Raw genomic sequence first — 27,770 nt, forward strand, 5'->3', positions numbered from 1 at the left:
CAAAGCATGGGAAAAAATGAGTGACCTACAAGCCTAATAAGTCTCGACTTCAAAACAGTGAGAACAAGCGAAGCCTTTTAGTGTTCAAGACACTTAGGCTAGTTACTATCAAGTGATCTTGTGAAGAGAGTGCATGATTATCTCAATGTTCTTGTTGATGTTGAGGTTCGGTTAGTTACGCACCGAGAAGTTTTATGAGGCGACTATGATGAACTTCCTAAGGGGCAGGGCCCCTTCATAAAAAAAAAAAGGTCTTCATACCAAGTGTTCCTTACGGCTAATGGCCTCTGGGGGCATATTGAAAGTTTGTGTTTACATGCCATTTCTCTGCATCATCGGAAAAATGAGTTCACTATGCAAAAACTATATTATGAGTATCAACCTTGGATCCTAGTTTCTTATCTTTTCTTCAGCCAATCATAAAGTTTTGAGGGAACAAGTACAAACTAAAACCATTAAATTCAAATTGTGAAGAGAAGTAGCGTGAAGTAGAGTAAAGATCTTTTAAGTCAGGCCCAGTCAAGAATTTCCCTTTCACATTGCGAATGGAGTAAGGGGCCCTTAAGAGCATTTTGACTTAGCAGATTTTTCCTTTTGTATTCCTAAGCCAAACGAAGATGGAAAACATCCTAATGGCCATCGTATTATGATTTATGAGGTGTCATCTCCCCGGCAGGGTTAGCTACTGATTGATGTCAAATCCCGAGACTTGCGTCCTTTTTTCCATTGTAATATGGTCCCCGACATAATTTAGCAAAAGCCATTAAATTGAAAACTTCCTGCCAAGTCGTGAAAATTCACACGTCTCACGGGATGTCTTCCTAGATTTTACTCCACCCGGCTACCTTTGTCATCGGACCCTGTGTCCCAACTCTGCCTCCTCACACCTGCATGACCCCCGCCTCTCAACCCATGTGTTTTCTATTTTTCTCCCAATGTTCGCACCTTCTCTGCCAGTGTTCAAATGTTCTTTATGCCTACCCAGTAGTGGTTCCATACCTGACCACTCAGCCCGCCACTCTATTCAACCACCATCTTGAAGCTGGTAACGGCTGATCCTCTCAAGTAACCACAACTGTGCATTGAGCCTCTGACTGTGAGTCCTCCTGACAGCTGCCTACCTGATTAGTTCTTGATTTCCTTTGGTGAAGTCCTGCAAGTAACCCAACGTACTTCGGCTGACGCCCTGGTACAACTCCACGCCCGTCACGCCACGGAATTAAGGTAAGTGACAGCAAACATTTGTTGTGTCTGCCCGTCACCCGTGTTCCTGACACTCATTCCTCTTTTTAGCTGTGTTTTCTCCTGTAAATTCCCATTCCAAGAATTCCCGTCTCCCTATGAGACCAGATGTGTTTTGAGTGTGAATAGTGATATCAATGATCATAATTTGCTACTTTTAAATCAAGTTAAGCTCAACGTATTTTAACATAATATCAAAGGTTTTAATATAGAAGGATATCTTACAAATCCTTGAGTAATTTTGCCTTTGCAAGTATCAGTGTTATCATTGTCGAATACTTTGCAGATTTGTGTAGACTGCCCTGCTGTGTGCCTCCCCCTGTGGATCAACAGTGCCACTCACCTATTCCGCCAGTGCCAATATTGGGGAACCGTATCCCTGATTGCCAGTGGCGCTTACGCTCACTTACAGTACTCCACTTGAATAGTGATACTGTATGTTGCTAATCTTAAGTTCACGATCCATATTCTCCTGTACCTATGTGATCCTTCAACCAAAGATACTATAGAGTACACAAAGAAACTCAAATTAGCCATATGAGCCATACCACCGGCCAGTAGACAACTGGCGACTGTAGTCCAAATTTAAAGCATGACGTCATAAATCCCAACCAATGGGAACACAATTTTCCACATGATTGATGAATAGCATCATTTGTTTACATGTGTGTTCGGAAGGTATATTTTGGCTGCAGCTTATGTAGCCAAACTTTCATTTTTGTGGATCACATTTTGAATTTTCTAAAAACATACCTGTTAAAAAAGAATATTATAATTGCAACTTATAAGAATTACGACTGTCTTGTGTTTGTAGTGATGCCCAGCATTCATGGTGAAAAGAGGAAATCTGGGATGCGTGACATTAAGAGAATCCTGGATGAAAGGTATCAAGATCAAGCCCAGAATGCATGGTGTAAGATTGAACATTATGAATACATGGTATAAAGAGAAAATCTTGAATGCATGGTATTTAAATTCGTGACGTAGGTCCTGACGTTTCATGTGACGTCACTGCCTCGTCCTTAATGACGGCATCAGAGAACAACCGTTCGGGGGACTTCCTTCGTGGTGCGCATCCTCATAATGGACAAAAATTCGAGTTGACCTTCTATCTTTGCTTGCAACTTAGTGGCACCTTTTCCCTCGGTATTGTGAATAGTAGAATTCATGTCACGGGTGGCAAGATGCCAGAGCTCCTGTAAATTGCATATCTTCTGATTACCCTTTCAGAAATTATATTAATTTATATGAACAGAATACACATTACATTCATTCCTTATTTTGGAGAGTAATTCTGGGTGTTCTATAAGGGTTCCATTATCATCTTTCTGTTCATAGTCTGCATGTCATTAGTCAGGAGAGTCTGAATTTGTGCACCAGGAATAATCTTGGAAATTCAGAATTTCAAATTCAGTAACTTTGCTTTAACACCGCCATACCAACTAATTATTATTATATATATATATTATATATATATATATTATATATAGATAGATTATATATATATATATATATCTACCAGTTGCGAATGTAACACTTAAATATCTTGGTTGGGCTGGGATGGTTTCATGGAACAGGATCTCAACCCGAGAAGAATATGTACAGCAGAGTCGAAATGAACTTCTTTCTTTTGCAAGTATGGTGGATAAACTAACTATCTACCTCTGCATCATACCCTAAAGTTAGAAGGTTCAAATCCTTGCCAGGGCAGAATCCCTTATACTTCCTTTTGGATTAAATTATTCCCATCGTAAAGTGAATTAGATATTAAGGAGTATCTGTGGCTCAATATTTAAGAGTATATAAAATATCATGAGCAAATTAGTGATAAAACCTTTATACACACACACACATATTTATATCTATTACAAATACCTAAGTTCGACAGCGATTTGTATGGTCGGAATCGATATCAACTTACACCTCACTTGTTGGCCGAGTCGTTAACAACACTGAAGTCCTGATTATCTCTGTGCGCTGGTTCGAATCCACGAGAGGACGAAATTATCAACTAAAAATTTCCCTTCGGTTAACATATATGAAAATATATTCAATTCCGAGGTAGAACGAGTTGGATATCAAAGGGCATTCGTAGGTTAACGCATGTATATGAATCACGATGATGTGATAAAAATTCATAATAAACACACACACACACACACACACACACAAACCCCATCCTATCTTCACAATGAAGTAAACCACAAGAATGAAAACTGAACAACACCTGCTGTGTTCGGGATAAGAAGAGCGCGGCAAAACTACAGCAGTTTTGTTGAACTGACTTCATCAGGACCCGGGAACCAGCTCCTAGCCTTGACTTACTTCCCTCAGTCATCTCATAAGGAAGAATGGTGCCACTGATCCAACAGATCTGCGGATGAAGCTCAAAAAAGCGATAGTACGGCAGTTAATTAAGATGACAGAAACAGCTAAGCCTTGATATCACGAACAAACTATACTGGAATTGAATGCAAATCTCGCATGTTCGGGAGAAGGGAAAACATGTGATCTTTTTCTCTAACACAATGCAAACATGTTGGAGGCCTACTATTAGAATTGCTCGCCACTCTGGCTGTAGGATTTGTTCAAAACCATTACTGTGGGTGTTTGAAATTGAGTGTATGAGGTCTTCAATATGCTGAAGACATTAGCTGAGAAGTTGATATTTCAATACGCCTTTACACACCAAAATCTAGCGAAGGAACTTCAATAATTATAATCGGTAATAGAAGAAAAATTTGGAAGGAACCAAATACTGTATGTCACAACACGCCTGACTCTCCAGCTTAGTACAAAGCTGAGTAGATTTACACAGTTCAGGATCTTCCAATCACACTCACCTCCCTGGCAGGAGAGAAGCTTGCAAGTCAAGGGCGTGACCCAGATGAGACTCACTCTGCATTTGAATCGAAACCTACCATAACATCTCTCTGCACACGCACAACTACTCACTCAATAAAAAAAAAGAAAAAAAAGAAAAAAAAAGAAAAAAAAGAAAAGAAGAAGAAAAAAAAATATATTATATATATATATATATATATATATATATATATATATATATATATATATATATATATATATATATATATATATAATATATATATATATATATATATATATAATGCAATTACAAGCTATATATCGATGTTGTTTTCAGATTTTTGTTAACAGAGTAACTTCTGGGTCTTTTCTTTCTTATAACATATCTTAAAAGGCATTTCCCATTAAAACAAATATTTTTAGTGGTGGTACAAAGGCTTGCACTTGATCATAATTGTCCATCCAGACGTCAAGAAATGTGGCGGTATGTCATTATGAAAGGTTGCTAAAAAAAAGTCTTGAGGCTTCAAAAGGGCTGTATAATGTATAAATAAATATATATATATATATATATAATATATATATATATATATATATATATATATATATATTACAGCCTTCATCAATCACGTCGAGGCAGCCATTGCCAAAGTGAATCCTTTTCCCTCACCGCCTATGGAACCACGCCTTCTGGTCACCTTTTACATGGCACGAAATAGTTTGGTTTCCGAGTGGCAACCATGGAACATAATATGAATTTAGGACGAAAACGATTTACCAATAAGTTTAGATTCTATATAAATTGTCTTGAGGAAGCCGTTTGCGAACTCTGAATGCTGGTGACAATCGCAGCTTTGAGAATAGCAAGGTATTTCATGTCATTGACTTAAAAGACTTAGGAGTACATAATACGTGTGTGATTTCATGTGCAAATAAAAAACAATATTTAGATTAGGCAAATGAATATAAACATTTCACTTATTATATATATATATATATATATATATATATATATATATATAATATCTAGTATATATATATATATATATATGTATATATATGTAATATATATATATATATATATATATATATATATATATATATATATATATATATATATGTATAAAATTCTGGCATCTCGCAAGATGAGTTGTCAAAACTTCTTTTCAAATCCTGGAGGAATTCCAAGTTTTTCTCATACATAACTTGCTAAACCAGTTTCTCTCTCTCTCTCCTCTCTCTCTCTCTCTCTCTCCTCTCTCTCTCACACACACACACACACTCCAAGAATCTTCGTAGGCTTGAAATGGTATCCGGATCAGCAAGCCAGCTGAGCGCCTTTAAGTCGCAACATGAGCTCAGTCTTGGCATGTTTGAGGGTAACTGCTGTCCGGCTACCGACAGAACACGAACAAGAACAGCTGAAACTATATTCTCCTTATCGTGGGAACGCCTCTCTCTCTCTCTCTCTCTCTCTCTCTTCTCTCTCTCGCTCTCTCTCTCTCTCTCTCTCTCTCTCCTGTCCTATAAAAATGTGAAAAGTCAAACGACAGGCACTAGAAGGTCAGCTGCTTCATTCAAACTTAATTCGATTCATTAATGCATAAATAGAAATGGTTTTCTACTATTTTTTTTTATAGTAACCTAATGGAGTGCTAATCAGCGAACATATAAACCGATCCAATTAGGCTTATTCAGAAAAAACTAAATTATATATATATATATATATATATATATATATATATATATATATATATATATATATATATATAATAACTAGACTTCGATCCACGGAAGAGGCAACGAGTAAAAAATTTCTAACAACGAATGTCAGTTGTTGGCTGAAGAACGGCCATGGGAGAAGAACAGTCATGGCTCCAATAATGCCACAAAATCAGGCTGGTTCCCAGGACTTTCAACTTTAATATTTTACGACTGGCTCCGGTCATCCGTACATAATATTACAGGAAAATATGAAAATGATAAAACAAGAAGGAGCATGAGTTAAGTCTGCTTTTTCGTTGATGACATATCCATAAACGGACTCTTGGGGGGCGGGGGAACTGATGCTGCTAATTTCAGTAAGAGACTTATTTCAGACGACCTGAGAATCACGAAACCTAGCTGCCAAGACATCCAGAACTTTCTATGTAAATATCCTGTAGAGTCTACAGGATATTTACATAGAAAGTGTAGACAATGTGAAACAGCCTAAAGTATAAATTAGTGATAAGGACTAAACGTGTGTGCCAACACACAATAGTACTATAAATAAATAAAATATAGTTATATACATATACACATACATAAACATTTACTTACTCTATTCAATATCAACCGACTAAGTAACCAATTTAGTTATACATCTCAAGTTTTAATTATTAATTAATAATAATAGTAATAACCTTACCAAGTCATGACTCATACAGATCATGACAATCTCTGCAATTTTCTCAAGTGAAAGTAAACTCCTTAGTCCGAGAGACTTAAGACTAGAGGGACTCTCAATCACTAAAACCGGCAAGAGTCGATTTGCGCAGCATAATTTGAGGGCGTGCAACCCCTTTCTATCAATGAACGTCTTCATTAGGGGACCACAAACATCAACAATGGTTATAAATTTACATGGTCTTCAGTTGCGGTCGATTGCATTAATTTTTTGCGAAATACAAATAAAAGCTGTTTTAATAGCAAACTGCAGATTTGTATCTCCGTAGCCTTCGATATCAAATGAGCACAGTTTGCATAAAACAGTGAAGGCATGACATCTATAGCAACACCAGTAAAAAAATTTTCAATTTGGATTCCGTAATCTGGAGACCATCAAGTGGCTATGAAGCTGTAGATGTAGAAGCTTTTTTTCGATCCTTCTCATTCGGTTCAAGATTCGGCGAGAGAGAGAGAGAGAGAGAGAGAGAGAGAGAGAGAGAGAGAGATTCCAGTCATAGTCAATATACAAAGACATTCGAATGCATCAAAGGAACCTTTCATATACCACAATCGATTGTTATTACCTGACGTTAGTCCTAATCAAAGGTTTATATATAACAACCAAACTTAGGCTTATTTCAACTTCACGTAACTGTAAAGGACCGTTAGTCTCTCGGTTCATAGGATGGCCTTAGTAATTTCAACATCACTTAATTTGTTCTTTCTTCATCTCTGTTAACACATTCTCGGAGCTAATAACGTACACCTAAAGAAGCGCCAGTACTAAACAAATGATGCGAACGGAAGTAAATAAGTTTAAATAGTACAGACAAATTTAGTGTGGTAAGCGCGTGCGTACATAATCCAGTACTTCATCCACACACACACACACACACACACACACATATATATATATATATATATATATATATATATATATATATAATAGAGAGATATGAAGAAGAGAGAGAGAGAGAGAGAGAGAGAGAGAGAGAGAAGAGAGAGAGAGATTCTGAACATGACTCTAAGCAACCGAAAAGAATGTAACTGACCAAATGAACTTGTTCTCCCAGAAACCACGAACACGACGGAAAACCGCCTAAATGAACGATAAAGTGTAAAACCCCAAGAAGGACAGAGAACACCTTGGTTTCTTCAACCAAGAGTTAGGCCTAGGGCGACGTTAGGGAGAACACAAAACCATGACAATGGACGGTCGGTAACCATCCATCATTGTCTTCTTCTGAAGCGACACGAAACTCCAAGGAGAGGAATGTAGTCGACAGACTCATTCTGAACGATTATTTATCAAGTTCAAACTCCTGGAGGCGGATTTTATAAGGTTTCCTTAAAAGTATTAATAAGCTAAATGCACATGACACGGATTACAAATACTTTACATTTTTTTCTGAAGCTGGTTACTAAAACATTTCAGACTACTGCACTTGAATGATAGGACTAGACCTTACAAATTGCACTGAACTGTTTCTGGAAAAATAAAAATATAGACATTTCCCGTTCAGGTGCAAAATGTAGGCAGTGTGATTTCTTGAAACCCCTTGACATCTCGTCTACTGTCAATTTTTAGCGGGAACAACTTGAAATTGTGACATTTGAAACACGGACATTCCTTTTGACTATATTTTCGCTTCCTGAAAAATATTACAACACCCTTGTTTCGTATAAAAACAGAACCGTCCAATTTTAGAAAAGTCTGTTACAAAGAATTAGACATTATTTTGAATAATGTAACAATATGACTACAGAACCACTCAAATAAGAATAAAAACCTTATCGTAAAATATTACGCTCATTTTTGCAATCTCATATTTAAGAAACCGCAAATAATCCAACATTGAAAATAGACACAGTACTTTATTTGCCGATAATAAATTATGAATGAAAATAGACGCAGTACTTTATTTGCCGATAATAAATTATGAATGAAAATAGACACAGTGCTTTATTTGCCGATAATAGATTATAACTTACTGGAAATATATATTCTAGAATTTCAACCAAGGGGTTGACTATACTTTAAAAATTCTTTTTCTCACACACTTTCACTCGTTCATGAGGCTGATATTAAATGACAGAACAACTTAGTCCCAGCCCCGACGCGTCAGTCTATTATTTTTTTCTGCTATTTATTTGTTTACGAGCTTGTTGGCACGCTGGATCTCGGCGCTGCTGTCTTCCCTACCCTCCCGATAGCCTACCCCGCCCGCACATGGGGCGGACACACAAGTTTGCAGGAAGGCAGATGTCTCCCTACCAACCACGCCCCACCCGTGGCGGACAAACAGGTTTGCTGGAGGGTGGATGTCTCCCATACTTACCAAGCCCTAACCCGGGGCGGACAAAGCATTTTTATAGAAAGGGGAAATAGTATATATATTTTCCGTAACTGAACTTGGAAACACCAACTTGACAAGAGAAGTTCACAGAAAAACTTACCATTCATTCGGAATCACCAGATCGTCAAGGCTTCCTCACAAGAAATGCAGTGTCAATACTTTCTCTGCCTGAGGACTCTCCTTATCAAGTCACACAGTCTGTCAGTAGTGACACTGACGGACAGCACTCTGGCTGTCAAGAAAGAGACTCTTGGTCGTGTGGGAAGAGGGAAGGAATCATAGCAAACCTTGATAGAAAAAGAATATGTGGAAAAGGAGAGAGAGAGAAAGAGAGAGAGTGAGAGAGAGAGAGAGAGAGGAGAGAGAGTTAAAAATAAAAGGAGGATGAATATGAATGAATGATCTTTGAATTTTAGGCTATAAAGACAGGCACTTTTGGCCACTCAGCACTGAAGGCAGTGAAAAGAGGGAGCTGAAGTGGTTAGACACTCACTCAGACAGGGAGATCCAGACAATGAATGCGACGAAGAACGAGGCTCGAAAGGTGAAACTGAGAGAATCTCCAAGATTTTCACAAGGAAAGAATAGATCAAAGAGGATCCACAGCAAGAAGATAGAAGAAACCGGGAATGGATGTGTAACAAAAGGCTAAAATTGGGAGAAGTTAGTGGCCGGAGGGACGATGTAGCGGATGCAGGCACCTTTGAATAATGCCCACAGCCAATAGGTGAGGTACACTGATGACAGTACCCCACTATGGAGGAGAGGGAGTCGGGGGGGCGGCTTGAACACAAAACAAAGCACCCGCCTTATAAAAAAAATATGAATAATATGCAACGAGAGAGAGAGAGAGAGAGAGAGAGAGAGAGAAGAGAGAGAATCTTGCTCTCTTGCCATCTGACCATATGGGACAAGAGGGGGTGACGCGGCAGGGTTGTGAAAGATAGGGGGAGGGGGGGGGGGCAAAAGAAAAATTGCGTAGCTGACTCTTATTCATGAGAGAAAGGGGTGAATTTCTTAAACTGGAGGTTCGCAATGAAACTTCTACCTCAAGGGACTCGTAAAGAGAGGAGAGAAGAGCAGAGGAGAGAGAGAGAGAGAGAGAGAGAGAGAGAGAGAGGATGGTATTTTCTAATGATCTGTCTACCTGAGCTCAAAGTATTTAGGTCATATTCCTCGTGCTCTTACAACTAGGCCATACTATCATAGATAGGTCATATTCCTCATATTGTTATAGCTGGGTCACATTCCTCATGGGCATATTATGCCACGGAAACTTGCCATGTTTCGGAAACTATTTCAAACCAAAAGAAAGTTGGTCAAAAAACATATCTGGACAATGGGAAACTTAAAATGACAAATATGAGGTCTCTAGAACGAATATGTATGGGTAAGCTGCATGTAAGTAAAACCACAATGAAATTTGCTACGTTGCCAAAGTTCTTCCTGACTTATAATCCTACTACAGTTAACATGCGCCTCTCGATTCGAGGTTCTTTAATCCGATCATAAACTCCTACTGATCCATCATTCCAGGGGCTTTCCAGAAGAAAGAGACGGATCCCAGACAAGGCCTTCTTCTCTGACAATTTGCCTTCACTTGCGGAGACTAACAGTACTTTTTTTCATCCCATTTTATCATTTCTTTTCATCATTGAGTCAGTGCTAGATTTTGGGCATTTTTATCATTCATTTCGATGAATGAAAACTAAATCATCCTTATCATACCGTGTTACCAAAAAGTTTAAGGTATGATACATCGGACTGCATTTTTAAACTATAAATCATCCTTTACTCGACATCATACCTCAGTTCTTTCGTTTATTTTACGTCTTCAGTGTTAGAAACTCAGAACAATGGTTTCAAGGTGTTTTACCCTATTCGACCTGGTTGGAGGAAGATATGGCATCGTTTGTGCCACATCTCCAGGGTTTAGGAATAAAACCGGGGAAAAGCGGCACCGACGAAAACGAATTACAGGTCCATAGTTTTTTGGTGTTACTACATCGAACATTAATCATAAAAAAAAAAATTAAATGACGAGAGGCAGACAGTCCGTTGCAGGTAATGACTGCAGAATAATATACCATTAAATAGTTCTACACGAGTGTCCTTCGTTCAAGTGCAAAACAAATGATTAACGTAAGACCAAAGCTGGTTTATAAAACAAAACATTTCTTTCAATGTCAGACCTACATGCCATCTATGTTCCTGAAGTAACCCTTAAGTGTTTGACCTATCATGCAAAATACCTACTACATTACTGCCTCACCTAACAGACGCTCAAATCACACGAGCCACGAAGATTCTCTCTCTCTCTCTCTCGGGTTTAGAATTTTATTTCACTGTCGTAACTACACCAGCAATAATTCACACCATTCGCAACAACCCCAATATCTCTATGGGAATTTCCCTGACCTTGAGAACAAAGCAACCGGGCCCTTAAAAAGACGAGACACGATTTCCCACCTTAACAGCTGATCACGCTGACACCTACGCCACAAATTTTCAGAAAACGCCAGACCTTTTCACGCCAACGTGAGTTTTGCTCGTTGTGGCGCGAGAGCGCTTGCCACCTCCCTCGGGTTTCTCACGGCCATTACACGAGCGGCGTTGACTCCCATTACCATTCCTTTCTAATGGAGGCAAGAAGCACTCCCTAGTCCATAGCGACGCCATTCGGAGAAGGAATTCCTCGACAACCACACGGTTCTGGTGGGAAACTACAAAGCGCAAGTTTCAGAAATCCTCAAAGATCAGCGACTGTCAACTGCAGATCACTAATGAAGAGAATGGAAACAATTGAGGTCGACTAAACTGAAAAAAAAAAAGTAGGAGATAATTGATGCAGCGCTTAGATGTAACTACCAGACACTAACGCGCATCGTGAAAATTTCAACTTAATATTAAAAACAATGCAAAACAATCAAAACACAGACGCATAAAATCCCACTATATACCTTTCCCGCTTTTTTAAAAAACGCATCCTTCTGGTTTCTTGGTCTGAATGCAGGCTCATATCATCTTTCGACCCTTCAATGCTGGTACAAAACCACACATTTATATACTATGAAATATATTCGTGTTAGTGCGTCAAAACCTAAAATGAATGAAATTCCCTTCGGAACATAAGAAGGTAATCAATCGTGCACACTGCTGCTTCACCCCCGCCCCTGCTCTGAATTAATTAAGCATTCATGATATCATAGTGGCCTTATGTCCAACCACAACCGCTGGCCCATAGACGTAGATGTCAAATGACACAATGAAGAAAGAAGTTGCCCGATTGCTGGTCAGGATGAGCTAGTCCAATATGTGCGCGCACTCAGTGACTGTAGCGTTTATTAGTTATATATTATAATAGTATATCCCGCAGTTGAAGTCATTTTCAGTGTCTTGACCACAAAAGCAACAGATTACAGATCGAGAGGAAGATATAAATTTTCTAAATATCCCCCCCACCCTGTGCATTGCAACGTCGTCATCGTGCAAATCTCTCTAATCGAACCCAAACAAGGAAACTGTTCAAATGTACGACGTCTGACGTTGATTTTGTACAACTGTAGTTGCCTCAGAAAAGCAGCAACAGCACCTTTACTGAATATGAGATCAGAATTTTTTCTTTGGAGCTGTTTATTAAGTATTTTGATTTTTTCAAATATATCTGATAAGTAAAATAAATCACACTGAGTTGCAAGCAGTTGTTCTCTAAGTTGGGCGCTAGACAGAAATAAGACAGCAGAGTCCCAAAGTGCAATAAAACTTCTCCATTGTCTCTGCAGAATTCACGAATGAGGCGATTCGGAGAGCATTTGATTTAATAAAATGGTTCAACACTTTTATCACAACACTAAGGGCATCATGCAGACGTCCGCCCAATTGCATTTGTATCTGCCAGTTATTCATAACTAGAGTTGGGATGAAAAATCTGAAGGAAAAAGTTTGAATCCAACGATGAACTTTATGAAACGTGAAAGCCAAGGTCTAAAACTGCGTTCCACCAGGCAAAGCCATGCGTATTCTCTTCATCCATAGGTTTAATAATACCAAAGGATATTATATATAGTGGGACAATTAGGACTACAGTAAATGCACCTTTGTGGTCCTGAGCCCCTTCAACCCTCAAGGTAAAAATAGTAGCTATAATCTCTAATTCATCACGAAAAGAGAAAACAAAGCATTTAAGGTAGCTGCCTGATAAAAGATGGGCGATACTCAAGTTCGTTTGTTCTTGCCACTCACCGCCCGGTGTAACCGAATGGAGGCCATTCAACCAGATACAAGGCTTTAGTGTAGAGAAGGCATTGGCGGTAACTTTCAGTTTACGACACACTGTAAAACGTCGTTTTTTTTTTTTTTTTTTTTTTACTTATTACTTGATTGTCATAAAAATTCAAAGCTGCAATAATATTTCTACTTTTAGTATTTTAATGTGGCGTAGATGACAGACATTCCATTCTCAGTAATAACAACTTTCTGAAGTAGAATTGCCCTATGGACCAGTAAAATATCACCGTGAACCCCCAATTCGTTATTTTGTGTGTTTCTCCTCTCCAGGAACTCGTTTGTTTGTATGGTGTTTTACGTTGCATGGAACCAGTGGTTATGAGAGCCACTGGCCTAGGGCATATAGTCATTCCAGTCATATCCGAATAAAATGAGCTCTTTGGCGGGGCTGTTTGGGTCTCTTCACTTATGTTTAATCTCCTCCGCACATCTGCCAAATTTATGACAACGACAACAGAGAAAACCATTTCTCCCAATACAGATGTCAAATATAATCTTTTTCGTTACGCAGTTATTTTTTATGCAATAACAAAACACGGAATTAGATTTTCTATTTGATTTGGTGCTGTGGCCAATATTTCAAACAGCTCCCTCCCTCTCTCTCCACGTGCGTTGAAATCCACAAAGAAGCTTCTTCAAAGAGTCTCCAGGGGCACTTCCGGTGGTCACTCACGGTATGTTTGGAGGCAGTTCCCTTTCCTACAAATATCTTGATTTCTTAATATCATTGCAAAGAGGAAATATGAAATAAAGAATAATAGAGGGATGGGATGCGTGAGAAAATAAACAATTGTATACAAACAAATCTCTCTCTCTCTCTCTCTCTCTCTCTCTCTCTGACAATAATTTGACAAAATAATTGATTGGAAACTTAAGAAGGACGACACTCCTCGCTATAGCTAATATATAGGCGACAAGGAACAGTGTTTTTCAATTCGTAATTCGAAAAATGAACAAGAAATATATCTCCTATTTCTTGAGCGTTAACTAACTACTTTTAAGTATCCAATTTTGTAATAATAATAAATGTACATCAACAAGTACTGATAAAATATTGGTTAAAACTTTAAAATAAAAAAAACGAGAGAGAGAGAGAGAGAGAGAGAGCGGAATAAGATTAAAATACCTGGAAATGAAAACCAACCTCTATAACCTTATAATTATAGCCCCACTGTTTGTCTCATAGAAGACATTCAACGATCTGTCACACGCATAAAGTTGTCGTTCTGTGAAATTGACAACAGGGTAGATCTATAAACGCCAGTCGCCAGAGGCGGTACTTCGTGGTGGTAAAACTACAAGCGCGTAAACAAGCTAGAAAAACTTGGGTCTCTCTCCACTGTCTTGTATGGTTGGGTCATGGCCATTAAATGAGATTACTATGAGATTCAGAGCCTTTATCCCGGTGTTTTTCCGGAATAACTTTTTTTCTGTAAATTTGACAAAGATATTACTCAGTCATAGTATACTTTACATCCCTACCTAATTTTCGGCAGCATTCTTTATTACATACGTATATTAGAAAAAAAAGTATATTTGCCGTCTCTGAAATTCTGAATGAATATTCGTAACTTGTCAAGGCTTCAAGAATGGCGGCTATGATAAGTCATTGTCCCCGTGGTTGCAGGACAGCTTTTGTTATTCGACTTGCACAATTGTTTACAAGTGAGGAGGCCCGCGGCAAATCCTACATAAGCTTGAACAGGTATATAAATGAATAATAGGGCCCTTTTTTTGGGTAGGGAGTGCACTCGGACATCCAAGGCTACTACTACTACTATAATACTACCACTACTAAAAAGTGTAAACAAGAAGTACTGGTTGTATTTCATTGTTGCCAGAGGTTGAGACTTTTTCACGAATAGCCAATTATCCATTGAGGAGGAGGCAAGTTAATGACGTCATAAGTTACGTCATTATATCTTCGAAAGTCAGTCCACCAAGTTTGCTGGCGATGTCTACAAGAAGTCGGTGTTACTCTTATAATTACTTACCAGGTAGACAGTAAGAAATTAGGTAGGAATGTAAGATACCATATGATTAAGTGTCATCTTTGTCAGGTACGGGACACCGGCTTTGAATCTCATAGTAGAAGTCTTCTTGACCATACAGGACATTTGGCAAAGGTCTTCAAAAACCATGCCACGTTTACGGCGAATATCAGTTTTTTCTTTTTTGTTTATCTTCTGGTAGTAAATATAAATAGGACTTTTTAGCTGAAAATGATAATTTCTCGGACAAATCTGTACAGTAGTTCTTTCAAAATCATAGTTCAATATAATTCATATACCATAAATTTCGTACATTTGGCACCACTGTATTAATCTGCTTTAGCTCCGACTGACATCGATTTTCGTCCTATAATCTCCAGTATGAATACAAATACGAGAATGCCTTGTACCAGCTGGTAATTAACATCAACTATACTATGGTACATTTGGTCTAACTTGGTGTTTTGTGTTGTTGTTGTTGTTGGTGAGAGAGAGAGGAGAGAGAGAGAGAGAGAGAGAGAGAGAGAGTCGGGGGTTCTCAAAAGAACCCACCTGGTGATAGTCAATTACTCGCCTAATTAACACACCGATGCGATGGACTGACTTACCTCCCACACCGAATTGTGAGGAAGTCAAGATGATAAACAAAATTCTGTATGAAGCACTTGGTCAAAACATCCGCTCCATTTACAAATTCAATAATAATAATAATAATTATAATAATAAAAATAAAAGTATGGTTGCATCAAAACACACAGTCGAACCTTTATTCATAACAAATGTAAACTACAAGGAATAGAGAGACGCCTCTAGGTTTTTCTTAAAAATAGATTAGACGCGACGGGACCCGAATCTTCAATTTTCGAAACGTGTTAGGTCCCAACCTTGCGTCTCCCAAAGGAGATTATTGCATTCCTAAACTAACCTAAGATAAATCACATATATAACAAGCATTTGTATTACAAAAATCCACCTTAGATACTCAACAGGAGAGACTGAGTCATCCATCGTGTTACCTGTAGCAGAACTGCATCGTTCCCACCGAAAGGACGCTGTCTACAGTGCTATATTTATGATAATGTTATGAAGACAACAACCCACATGGAAGAACAGATGAACTATGGAAATCTTTGGTCCCTATTTACTAAAGACAAAAGAAGATCTCGAAAGCCAGCTTGTAACGTGACTGACAGTTGCCAGACAACGCCGACCAAGTATAACGTCGATCTGCCCATCGGATTCTATTCAAAAGAGAACAACAGATCCCCAGATCCATCCATCCCGATACAACTCATCCAAGGGCCGGGAGGTGGAGGTGGGGGGGGGGGGGGGAGAAGAGGGGGAGCTGTCGGACGAGGAAGGGTTGAGTTGTAAATCATGCCCGCTACACATCGTTCGGGCACGACTCGTCTTCCCACCACCACCCTCCCAACTTCAAGCTTTCACCGACAAGTCCAGCTTCTTTTCAGAATATTACCGTAACCATGGAAACGGATCGCTCACTGAGCACCAACAACAGATTTCAGAGATCATTTACAAAAATAAGGTTATACCGTTTTCATTACTAGTTGCCACTGAAATAATACTAGCGCGTGATCAACTACAATAGATTTATGGTAAAAATAAAAATAATAATAACTCGATCCCCGCATAGTCTTATATTACTCTTGAAGTTTTTATATTTTTCCTTAAAGCAGCAAATTTTTCCCTCTCATCATCAACGAAAACAATCGTTTGACCTGTCTTATCAGAGCCATCAACCCTTTATCTCGACCATCTTTAACATGACACCAGTCAACGCCGTTCACGACTTGGGTCTTCGACGCTCAAACTTCTCTCTCTCTCCAAAAGCTTCGGAGTTCTCGAGACACCGACGACACTCGGAGGCTGCAGACTACCTGATCTATATCCATCCAGTATCCATCCATCACGACGTGGTTGCCCTCTCTTTACCTCGGTTGCGTGCGAGTGGCAGGTATAGCGACAAAAACTACTAGTATAGCTCTTCCTTTTTCATTATACTCCAGAATGGCTGTTTAGTTTCATAGAGAACGAATAATCACTTCAATAAGGTCATCGTAGTTAAGGGTAATATTACGTCAATATTATTCAACGCTTTATATCCACAAGCTGTCCCTTTCAAATATTACCATTAGATGTGTCGCAAGTGTTCAAAATGCCCAAGAGCAAAAGGGCAAACGTTTCATGACGTCAAATAGTGAGTAAAAGAATAAAAAGCGAGCGAGCACTTCTAACATCGCTGCAAAACCCCGCTTCAAGAAAGGAAGAAATTCCTACAACCACTGTGACCTTGAAGTTGACCAGGTGGCAGATGGGCAGGGTAAAAATGCCCGAACTGGTGCTGAATAATTATTGAAAGAGTTTAATCAGACTACTTATCTGATTCTTATCAGCTCTCGTGGGGCTGGCTGTGAAGCAACAGTGATTTTGAGCAGGTATCATGAATCCAAACAAGGTTTACAGCACACATTCCAAACTCTGACAAAAAGACTATGAAAACAAGGAAGAAATTTACCGGAAAATTTTTTTTTCGACCTTGAACTTGACCAGTCGATTTTTAGTCTAAATAAATGGGCGTCTGACCTGACGCTCACAAAGGAGGTCAGTCAGATCAGATTCAAAGGCAACACCGAGAACAAAAGGAAATTTATCGCTGAAAATACATCATTTTCAGACACTGATTACTAGATAGTACCAGCAGCAATAGCAAGCTCATGAAATCAATGGAATCACATGAACCAAGACGACGATGCCTACACAAAATATTCATTAAAAAAAATCTTATCGGCCACAAATGCTTTTCTTAATGCAAATGAATGTATAGAGATAATTTAGTTTGCACAAGTTAATATAATTTATATTAGTGCAAAAAATGATCCCGCTCTGACCGAAATCTCGTATCTCTTTTTCCTTCAAGATAACAAACACCGAAGACAGCAAAAAAAAAAAAAAAAAAAAAAAAAAAAAAAAAAAAAAAAAAAAAAAAAAAAAAAAAAAAAAAAAAAAAAAAAAAAAAAAAAAAATTCATTTGTGATGTTCTTGTAAAAACAGACTACACTATTCAACTTGACCCAGGGCAGCAGAGGGAAGGAGCCAAACCAACTCGCGTGTTCATGATCAACATTCAACAATGTCTAACTTGCGTTTAATCCAAAAGAGTTCTTAGACTATGGAGCATTCTTCTAATTAAAGGCTGCTTACTGAGCAAGACCTGCATGGACAAGATCTACATCAACAATAACTCCGTTGACCTTTCATGGAAGAAAAAATTTCAGACTACCTCATTCTCTTCGTTTCCAGTTCTTACAAAGGTGAACATGAAAATAAGAGAGAAAATAAAAACCAATTGATGACCCAATCGTAATAAGCAAATTGATACTGGAAGACCCAGTCACGTGAACTAGATTACGGCCCCGCCCTAACTTACGAGCATCAATATCTGCGTCATCAGGAGGACAATTCCACGGTTCCACCGTCAACGTCAAGGGATGTCTGTATCTGGTACTGGCCAGACAGAACAGTACACGAAATCATTCCGAGGCAGCCAGTGAGAGAGAGAGAGAGAGAGAGAGAGAGAGAGATAGAGAGTACTCGTACCTTCGAAGGTTGCTGAACTCTGTAAAATACATATACACTGACAGGTGCTCTGAGGCCACGTGACAGTGTTCTATCTTCCAGATGAAGGAATAAAGATTTGGGGAACAATTAAACGTTGATGGGTTTCTATTCTGTCCTCTCCAGTTTTGAGAGCAACTCATAAAAGTGAGACCGGTGAGGATTCATGATTGCTGAGTAAAACACGCGAAACGTCTCAAAAGTGGTTATTATCATATTCGCTTCCCTGGACCAATGGATTTTCTAAAATAAGCTGTAAAACTATCCAAATATGTAAAGGCAATTCTAGTAGTAATATGCATATAAACACGCACAGAAACATTAAACAAACAGAAGTGCAGATGACAATAATAATAATATATATATATATGTATGTTAATAATATATATGTATATGTATATATATATATATATATATATATATATATATATATATATATATATATACACAATTAACGTTTAGGCATACAGGAACCAAATACGAAAAAAAAAACAGGACAGAACAGTCAAAGAGTCAAGACTACGGGAATACATCAAACCATAAAATTAGATTACTTAATATTTCCAAGACAGGGCAACCAATATTAAACTAATTGAGAAAGCACAAAATAACGATGAAGCAGCAAGACTGTAAATAATAGGTTAATAAAGAAGCAGCAGAACTGTAAAGAATAAGTAAAATAAATAAACGTGAGGCCCAAACACTATAAACACGAGGTCTTTCGCCTTGTTTTCGTATCGAAACCTCCAGTGTGGTTCACTCATGGAGTGCGACCTTGACTCTGATACAGAGACAGTACTCTGGTCTGAGCTCGACAGGACATCATAAGAGTTGCTTTGTTGTGGTTAACTGCGTAATTATCTGCCAGTGGAAATATTCTTCTCGCAAGATGGCTACGTTGGGGCCCTATATTGCCCTTCTAGAGGATCACGACGCCTGACGTATCACACCGAAAGACTGGATATCTGGACATCAAGATATGGACTAAGAATATGTATAAAGCTTATTGAATGGGATAACATGGTATTAAGCAGACTAAGCCATAGATCGTGGGCACCATGGTTTTTGCATAGCTTCAATACTGTATATTGTTATAGGTACGTACAGTTGTAAAAAGTTTGCGCACTTCAAAGATCGTTGCGTGTTGACTTCCAAGCGAATGACTGTCCACCAACTGAATGTGACGACTTATGATGCTAAACGACTGAATATATACAATTATTGAATATGGATAGAATGCCTAAGTTTGTAGTGAACACTGTACTCTCCAGGGTGTCTGAAAGTCCTACAGACAAACAGGCAAACAAAAATAATTAAATAGAAAAACATGATGCACCATTTATGGTAACAGATAAAACACCACAATAACAGCCAGACTGAAATCATCGCTCAATGGCTGACACACTAACTGTGAGTATCGTTTTACATATAAAAACAGCCACACATGAGAGAGAGAGAGAGAGAGAGAGAGAGAGAGAGAGAGAGAGAGAGAGAGAGTTGGGTGGCCGCTCCTTCTCCTGAGAGTGAAGTCATTCCTCAAAATATGAACGTCCAAAAGTTGATCCGTCTCCAGTAAATGCTGACACGTTTAAGGCAAATGATGTTTTCCCAAAAGGGGAAAATCCCAGAATGACGAGGTCTCTTTCTTTTACCCGCTCTTGGCTAGAATAGACATTAATCCAATCTCTGCGATACAAACTTGCATATTTTCTCGTGCCACGAACATGACACTAATTATGAACAATATAAATAAAGAGGCAGAAAACGTACTTACAAACGCGGAAATCGTAATGACACATTTTCACGTGTATCATCAGAGGAATTGCTCGGCACTTCGTTCTGGTACTATAAACAATCCCAATTAAAAATTACTCATAGCAACTAACAAACGCAAGATAGCTTTGCGGAAAAAAAATCCAGTAGGTCCAATGCGTCAGTAACGACAAAAATACTACCAAGCACATCATACAACTACAACAAGGATTATAAATAATCAGCCAAGACAATATAAATTTGCTTTTTTAATAACCAGAAGCCTAATTGCAAACACGCTTTGACCAATGAAACGATACCTACTCCCAATAACTCCCGAGAAAGACCGTATTAAAAAACGTTGAAGAGATAAGAGTAAAGGACGCGTGGTAAGTCTTCAAGTGGCTATGAGAGATTGTTGCTGTGGCCTAAGAAGGTCCTTTTGTTAACGTTTACACCCTGCTATGATAAGGGCTCGCGGTTAAAAGAGACTTGTTAAGATATTTACTTTTTGAAAAAGAAGTAATAGTTATATATAAATAAAAAGACCTTTCCACAATTATCTGGCCACTTGAATTACGTAAGCAGTAATAGTGGTCGATTTTTTTTTTTTTTTTTTTTTTTTTTACCAATATACGTATGTTTATAACACTAGATGCACTCACTTTAGGAAGACGCCCTTCCCGCATGGCAGCCATAATCTCTCGCCATGATGTTAGAATAAGGATCTCTTCAGAGCTCCCCTCTCTTTTAGCAGGGTAATTCGACTCGACTTGAAAGAGGTGCCTTTGGTTGTAGATCATTCTTTGTTAGTAGTAGTATCCCCAGATCCCCTTCAGTCCCGTTGCCATCACACAACAAAGACCCTGGCAAAGGAATACAACAGTACCGGCAACAGTTTTCATTGAGGTACTGTTTCCTATTTCGTACAACCATCACAAGAGACTGCCTGTCCATCGAATTGAAGCGTAAAACAAGATTGCGATTCATGGATTTCTTCAGCCAAACAATCTCTCTTCCCTTAAATGAAAAAGCTTCATTCTTTCATTCATCAGGGTTATTCATTAGACTCCAGAGTTAGCACAATCACTAATAAATAAATAAAGGGCCAGTCTTTTACGAGCAAGTCTCGTGTCCTATTCAACGTGATGGTGCCAGTATGCGCTTAATAGGTCTATAACCATAAAACTCTCGTGTATACACAAAAAGGGTCCCTCACCTAACTCAAGTTTGTTTTGCAATTTAAGATACTTTTCAAACACTGTCAAATGTGGTAGATTTTCGCGAGGCTACTTAGGCCTGCCAAGGGTGGAAAACATTGTATTTTGAAGTTATACACATAAAAGTTAAAAGACTTGTGTTTGTAATTTGGCTAACTATGGAATGCAATGAGAGAGAGAGAGAGAGAGAGAATTGTTTCATTAGTCATAATTTTCCATGACATCGCCTCTTAGAGAGGCTTATAACATGAAAAGGAAGTGTTGTAATCTTCATTCAATGGGCGATCGTGACCAATTCGTTGCCTAGATACCTCTTTTGTGTGGATGAATTTAAGTCTGAGAACGACCTACGGCTTTCCTTTCCTCTCGCAAGCTCCAAGAGAGGAGCTTTCTCCCAGAGGAATCGGAAGGACCTGTTCTGGATGAATGATCTCTAGTTTATAAGGCAGCGATTCTGAATTGAAAGCGACATAACCTACTTTTCGTCATTGATTTGTTCAGCTGGTTTATTTTTTTAAGGTAGTAACTTATAATTACGTATTATTCTAACTTTAAGCTATAGACTAACTTTGACGTGAAAGCTTACTTCAAAATTAGCATTTTTTGTTTACTCATCACCATATACATAATCTTTTTCCAAGCCAGTTTTTCCCCTCTATGGGGTAAGACGTGAAATGAGCTCTCTCCACTCTGTCCCGCTTCAGTTATCTGAGGCCACAAAAATAATTCTAGGTGGCCACGACCGATTCCTATTCTTCATAATTTTTTTAAATGGATCTCCACCAGGTCTTCGTCCTACCGACTTCCACATCTACTAATTTTCTGATTCGCTGTTCATTATCCTCTTTTATCTCTTTTCAAGCAAGTAAACACCACATTTGACACGTAAAACTCGAGATTTGATCTTCCATCTGCTCTCTGGCCATTATTCTTACACATTTTACGGTCACACTGTATTTCAAAATCTCTTCCCCTTCTGGGTCACTTAGTATTTACCACAGAAACCTCTAAGTATTTTCATTCTCTATGACTACACTGTTCTTATTTATCAGTATTCTTGCTAGCTATTCCGTTTTATCCTGACTGTTGCTGCTATTCTTGCACACTTAAATATTAAGCCCTAAATGGTCCACTGATATGAAATTTACTTTAGCTCACCATCAAAGGAAATCAATTATGATTGAGTCTTTCTACCCTGACCAGGAATCGAACCCGATGCTCAAAATTCCGATTAACGCAATGAGGGCGAGTGAGAGAAAGGGATAAATTCCTAAATACCATAGAAAGCGAAAGCAAAAACTTTAAACGACCGTTGGAGTAGGTAGGTAAACGTTGATCTCAAGATACTGCTCAACACCAGAGTCCGCTCGTTGCTTCGCCTTTTGAGCTTCACGACTGATGATCCCAGTTTGGCCTGAAGGAAGTTAGAAACCCACTGAAGGCTCCTGTAGATGGCTGGGAGGGCCGATGGAATGTTTATTGGTCAACATTAAAGGCCTAGGTTTCACCAAAGTCCAAGGTCCATGTCGCTATCATATGCAAAGAATAGCCTACCTGTTACAATCAGGAAGTGCACAGATCAGCCTGCATGGTACTCTGGCTTCTTTTCCATTCTGTTTTCAACAGAAAAGGGAGGGAGGGGAAAGGGGATTCCGCGAGGCTGTAGTGTGTGTGTGTGTGTTGGTAGAATGTGAGACTATAAAAATGTAATAAAAAAGTTTTCGAACCCTATCCTGAATTCATCTTCAGTCCAACTAAGTAATTATTACATAAGATAAAAGAGCTATATGTTTTCACGAACCACTGTACTTTTAATGAAAATGAACAATCAATTGTATTAAAATCAACGAAAAAACGCGGCTGGATCGCTGACGATGCTTCAGTTTTGTTAATGATCCGCCAATTAGGATTTGTCTTTATACTTAAGCCAACTTTTGTTTATTTTTTTAATAATGTACAAAAAAAAAAAAAAAAAAAAAAAAAAAAAAAAAACACAGCAGGGTCAAAACTCTCATATACTACATTTGGAAAAAAAAAGTTTCGACAAAAATCGATCTTAATCAGTGTTTGGTTATCGTCGTAACCTTGGTAAAGGTCACTGACATCGATTGTCATTACTGCAAAGGAATTACGTGTAATTCTCCGCCGCTGACATTTAAAAATACACGACAGTTAAGTGGATGCTGCTATATCAAATAATAAAATTCTAATTTTTTCTTTTGCTTTACAATGCTGATATATTTCACTTGTTTAAGATTATGATATATTTCACTTGTTTAAGACTAAGATATAACGTTAAGAAGCATATTAGGCTACGCAAGTAATAGCAACCACTGCTAAACAAAGAAGCTTCTCTCTGTCCAGGAACATATAACACACTTGACTTGGCACTTGGCTTTTGCAATAAATAACAAGGATATTCATTCCTGGATGCCAGTTGACAATAAAAATCGCGATTAAAGTCAACATTCTGTGGTCGGATACAGGAGCTATAGGATTTAAACCTGGAAAACCAATACGTTTCTACTACAGAATTTTGTTTCTAAAACTTGGCTGAGGAAGAAATAACAAAACACGCCTCTTTGCATTCAACACAAGTAATCAGGAAAATGAAAATATTTAAGGTACCTTACTAAGTAATTCATCAACGTTGTGTGATAAAGTTCCTTAACATTAGTCTACTATATTTAAAAAAAACATCCGTCTACTACATTTAAAAAAAAAGAAGTCAACAGTAGTGACTTAAAAATGTTTCAATATCCATCAAAATTGCGGACAGACTTTGTTGTACTACGGGGATGGGAAACCTCCATTTAAAGGGTCACGATCAGCCAAAGGAGAAGTGATATTTCCGTAGAGTTATCCACAGAATTTCACTTCTGTGACTCGAGACCAAATGGAAATGGGGCAAACTTCAGAAAGTTACCGAAGGTTACCTACGTCAATAGGAAGTTGGGTGATCCGAAGAAAATATTTAATCTAATGCACTGCTTTTCCTTCAAGTTATTTGGTGGCTTTTCCCAGGCATACTATTGATATTTAAATCAACTATAAAAAGTTGAATTTATATCTTGAAACACACATCCATAAAACAGAAGATTATGACAGCATACTACTTCAAATACACCGTAGCAGTTTGTCAATATTCTACATTATTTACCAGATGAATTTTTGGAGGCCTAAAAAAAAAATTTTTTTTTGGAGGCCTAAAGGGTTTATTTCTATCACAGCAGGTAGGTACCGTAGAGTAAATCCAAACTTCGTGAAAATTTAACGGACCCTATTATGTTATGTTAAAACACACACGTGTGTGTGTGTGTGTGTACCTAATGTCAGTAAGATGTAGGAAAAAACACAGCGGACCCAACACAGCCACTGTCAGAAAAAAAACAACAATCTTGGGATAGAAATAAAGATATAAACAACATTATCACATGAAAACGTTCCATAGGAAGATGACATAAAGACAGGAATCTGGCTACCCATAAAAAAGTCAACAAGATAGGCCCATCATCCAACTTCGGGCAGGGATACCCCCAAAAGTCCTCCTCCACCAGCCTCCTCTTTTTCTGGCTCCCTCACCTACCTAGGTGGTATCCCGAACCCCTCCCCCGCAAAACCCGCCTAAGGTATCCCTGGTGATAGCTACCCAACTCTCTCCAACAGTCCAACTGTCTTGTGGCCTGGTCCCTTAAAACTGTAAACATTCAAAAGCGAAGAAGGCACTTTATTTGTTAGTTTCTTTGTTCTAATGACATTCGTGTTTCATTTCATTTCTGAATGATAATGCTTTTAATCATATAACGCAAAAACAAGTCAAGAGTGAGTACTGACGACTTCTAACATTATGAGAAGATGATACAGAAGCAAAATGAAAACAATAAAATACTAAGAAAAAACGACGAGACAACTCACTCACCTCACCAAAGCAAAAGGCATGCCTTTAAATGAGACCACTCCATCGAGTACTGACGGACGAGAGTTTGGCACAACAATTATACAGTAATAACAATATGTTATAGAAACACAATTATGCTGACTTCAACTATGACATGTTAAATGACACGCTTTCGTAAACTGTTTGCGGAATCACAGTCACTTCTCGTAATGAATGGAGCACCCACAATATTTATTATTATTTTATAAAGCTTGGAGCACTGAACACAGACAGAGCATCCCACCACACACCAACAGCAGAGTAAGCCTCAACAGCGGCCCGACGCACACCACCTGCGCAACAAACCTAAGACGACTCTAACAAACTGCCGTGGGCCCAAGTGCTGGTGTAGTGGTCGTCGTACCCTCCACATCTTAGCTCCGCCCATTTTTTATCCTCCTTCCCCCTTCGTCAGCACCTTCCCTCGCTCTCCCCTTCCCCGCTACCTCTGTACCTCCCACCTCGCTCGCTGCTTACTCCCTTCCTCCCAAAACGCTACACTACACGACGCTCTCTCTCTCTCTCTCTCTCTCGCTCTCCCCATCCTAATCTCGAACACGCATCCCTCCCCACTTCCCTCACCCTCCAGCCATTACTACGGTCATCCATTCCTGCTCCCCGTCCCATCAACACCCCCAGCCCCTCCCAGCCATCAGAAACATTGCCCCAGGTCTCTGCTATGAGTCAGAGCAGCCTTGAGGGATCAAACTCCCCAGCAGGGCGTCGGGATCACACTCCCAGGCGAAGGAGATTAGAAGGTCTTTCCTCCGGGGACAAGGACCCTGTATTCGTGTTCTGGGCAACGTCTTCGTGGCAAAATGTTCATAACGGATGCGAAAAGTACCCCACATGAGTATATATATATATATATATATATATATAATATGATATATATATATATAAATATATATATATAGATATATATATATATATATATATATATATATACTCGGCAAAATAGACGAATTTTACGTGTTCCTCAGATTCACGATGCAGTTTCCGTGATCATGAGCTCCCTCCACGCGGACAGCTCTTCAGGAGAGGTGATAATCTTGATTTTTTCATTGCAAAACTACACAAAGGTGGCCAAACTTCATTACTTAACAGTAGTACTAATTCAGAAAATAAATGACGTGAGGCCTAACTATAACGTAGACACTGGAATAGATAAATAACACCACCGCCCATAGGGTGTGTAATTACCGCACCTGAGCGGTAATTATATGCAAATGAGAGTTCAGGAGGGTTCAAAAGAACACCTTGAACAAAATATGTAAGGTAAATGACTTGAGCTCTTTGTGCTGAATAACGCAGTAACGCACGATATTCTCTTGTACAGAATACTTACGCAGAGGTACATAAACCACTACACATTTTTAGAGAACCCGTCGAACCACAGAATATTATTGACCCTACAAATATTGCTAATACGTAGGCTACTCAGAACAGTGGCGTGCACACACACAAACACACACAACAGAAATACGTACAGAGAATCTACTCGTCACTTTTTACCAGATGCGCAAATAACCGTAATAACAGAGCGCATTGCGGCCATTACAATTAGTACATAGAGAGAGAGGGCATACTGACAAAAAATACTCCTCGCACATACGTACACACCATATTCACATAGAGACATTCGCAATAAAACTTTCATTGCGCCTTGAATGATTAACTGTTTACTTGTGGTGAGGAGTCCCGTGTCCCTTACCATTTGCTGTGTTCATCTGTACGTCACTTCTGTCTTTAGCCTCCTGCCGAAGCACCTCGGCACCAGTCATGCAGTAGGTGTCTCCCTCTCCTCCTGAGTGGAAAAATAAACAATTAGCGTCGCTAATTCGCTTGTCTGGCTGGGGGCGTTTACGAGGTGTGGACTTCATTGGCTCCTATAGACATGCTTTTGGTTACCCTCATTTTTAGGGGTTTCGGCTGTTATTCAACTCACACACACACACACACACACACACACACACACACACACACACACACACATATATATATATATATATATATATATATATAATATATATATATATATATATATATATATATATCATATCCACAGGTGAAAAATAAGAGACAGGGTGTAGGT

At 38.7% G+C, this 27,770-nt stretch overlaps 1 protein-coding gene across 1 annotated transcript in view; it reads right to left on the minus strand.

The window, feature by feature from the left end:
• LOC135215345 (neuron navigator 3-like) overlaps positions 1-25,975 on the minus strand; it is a 108,548-nt gene extending 82,573 nt beyond the window's left edge. The window contains exon 1 of the mRNA XM_064249902.1: positions 25,658-25,975. The gene's annotated coding sequence lies outside the window, so the exon portion shown is untranslated. The remainder of the gene's footprint in view (positions 1-25,657) is intronic.
• Between the last annotated feature and the right edge of the window lie 1,795 nt (positions 25,976-27,770).

Source organism: Macrobrachium nipponense, chromosome 5, assembly GCF_015104395.2.
Source record: "Macrobrachium nipponense isolate FS-2020 chromosome 5, ASM1510439v2, whole genome shotgun sequence".
In the NCBI taxonomy this organism is placed as follows: Eukaryota; Metazoa; Arthropoda; class Malacostraca; order Decapoda; family Palaemonidae; genus Macrobrachium; species Macrobrachium nipponense.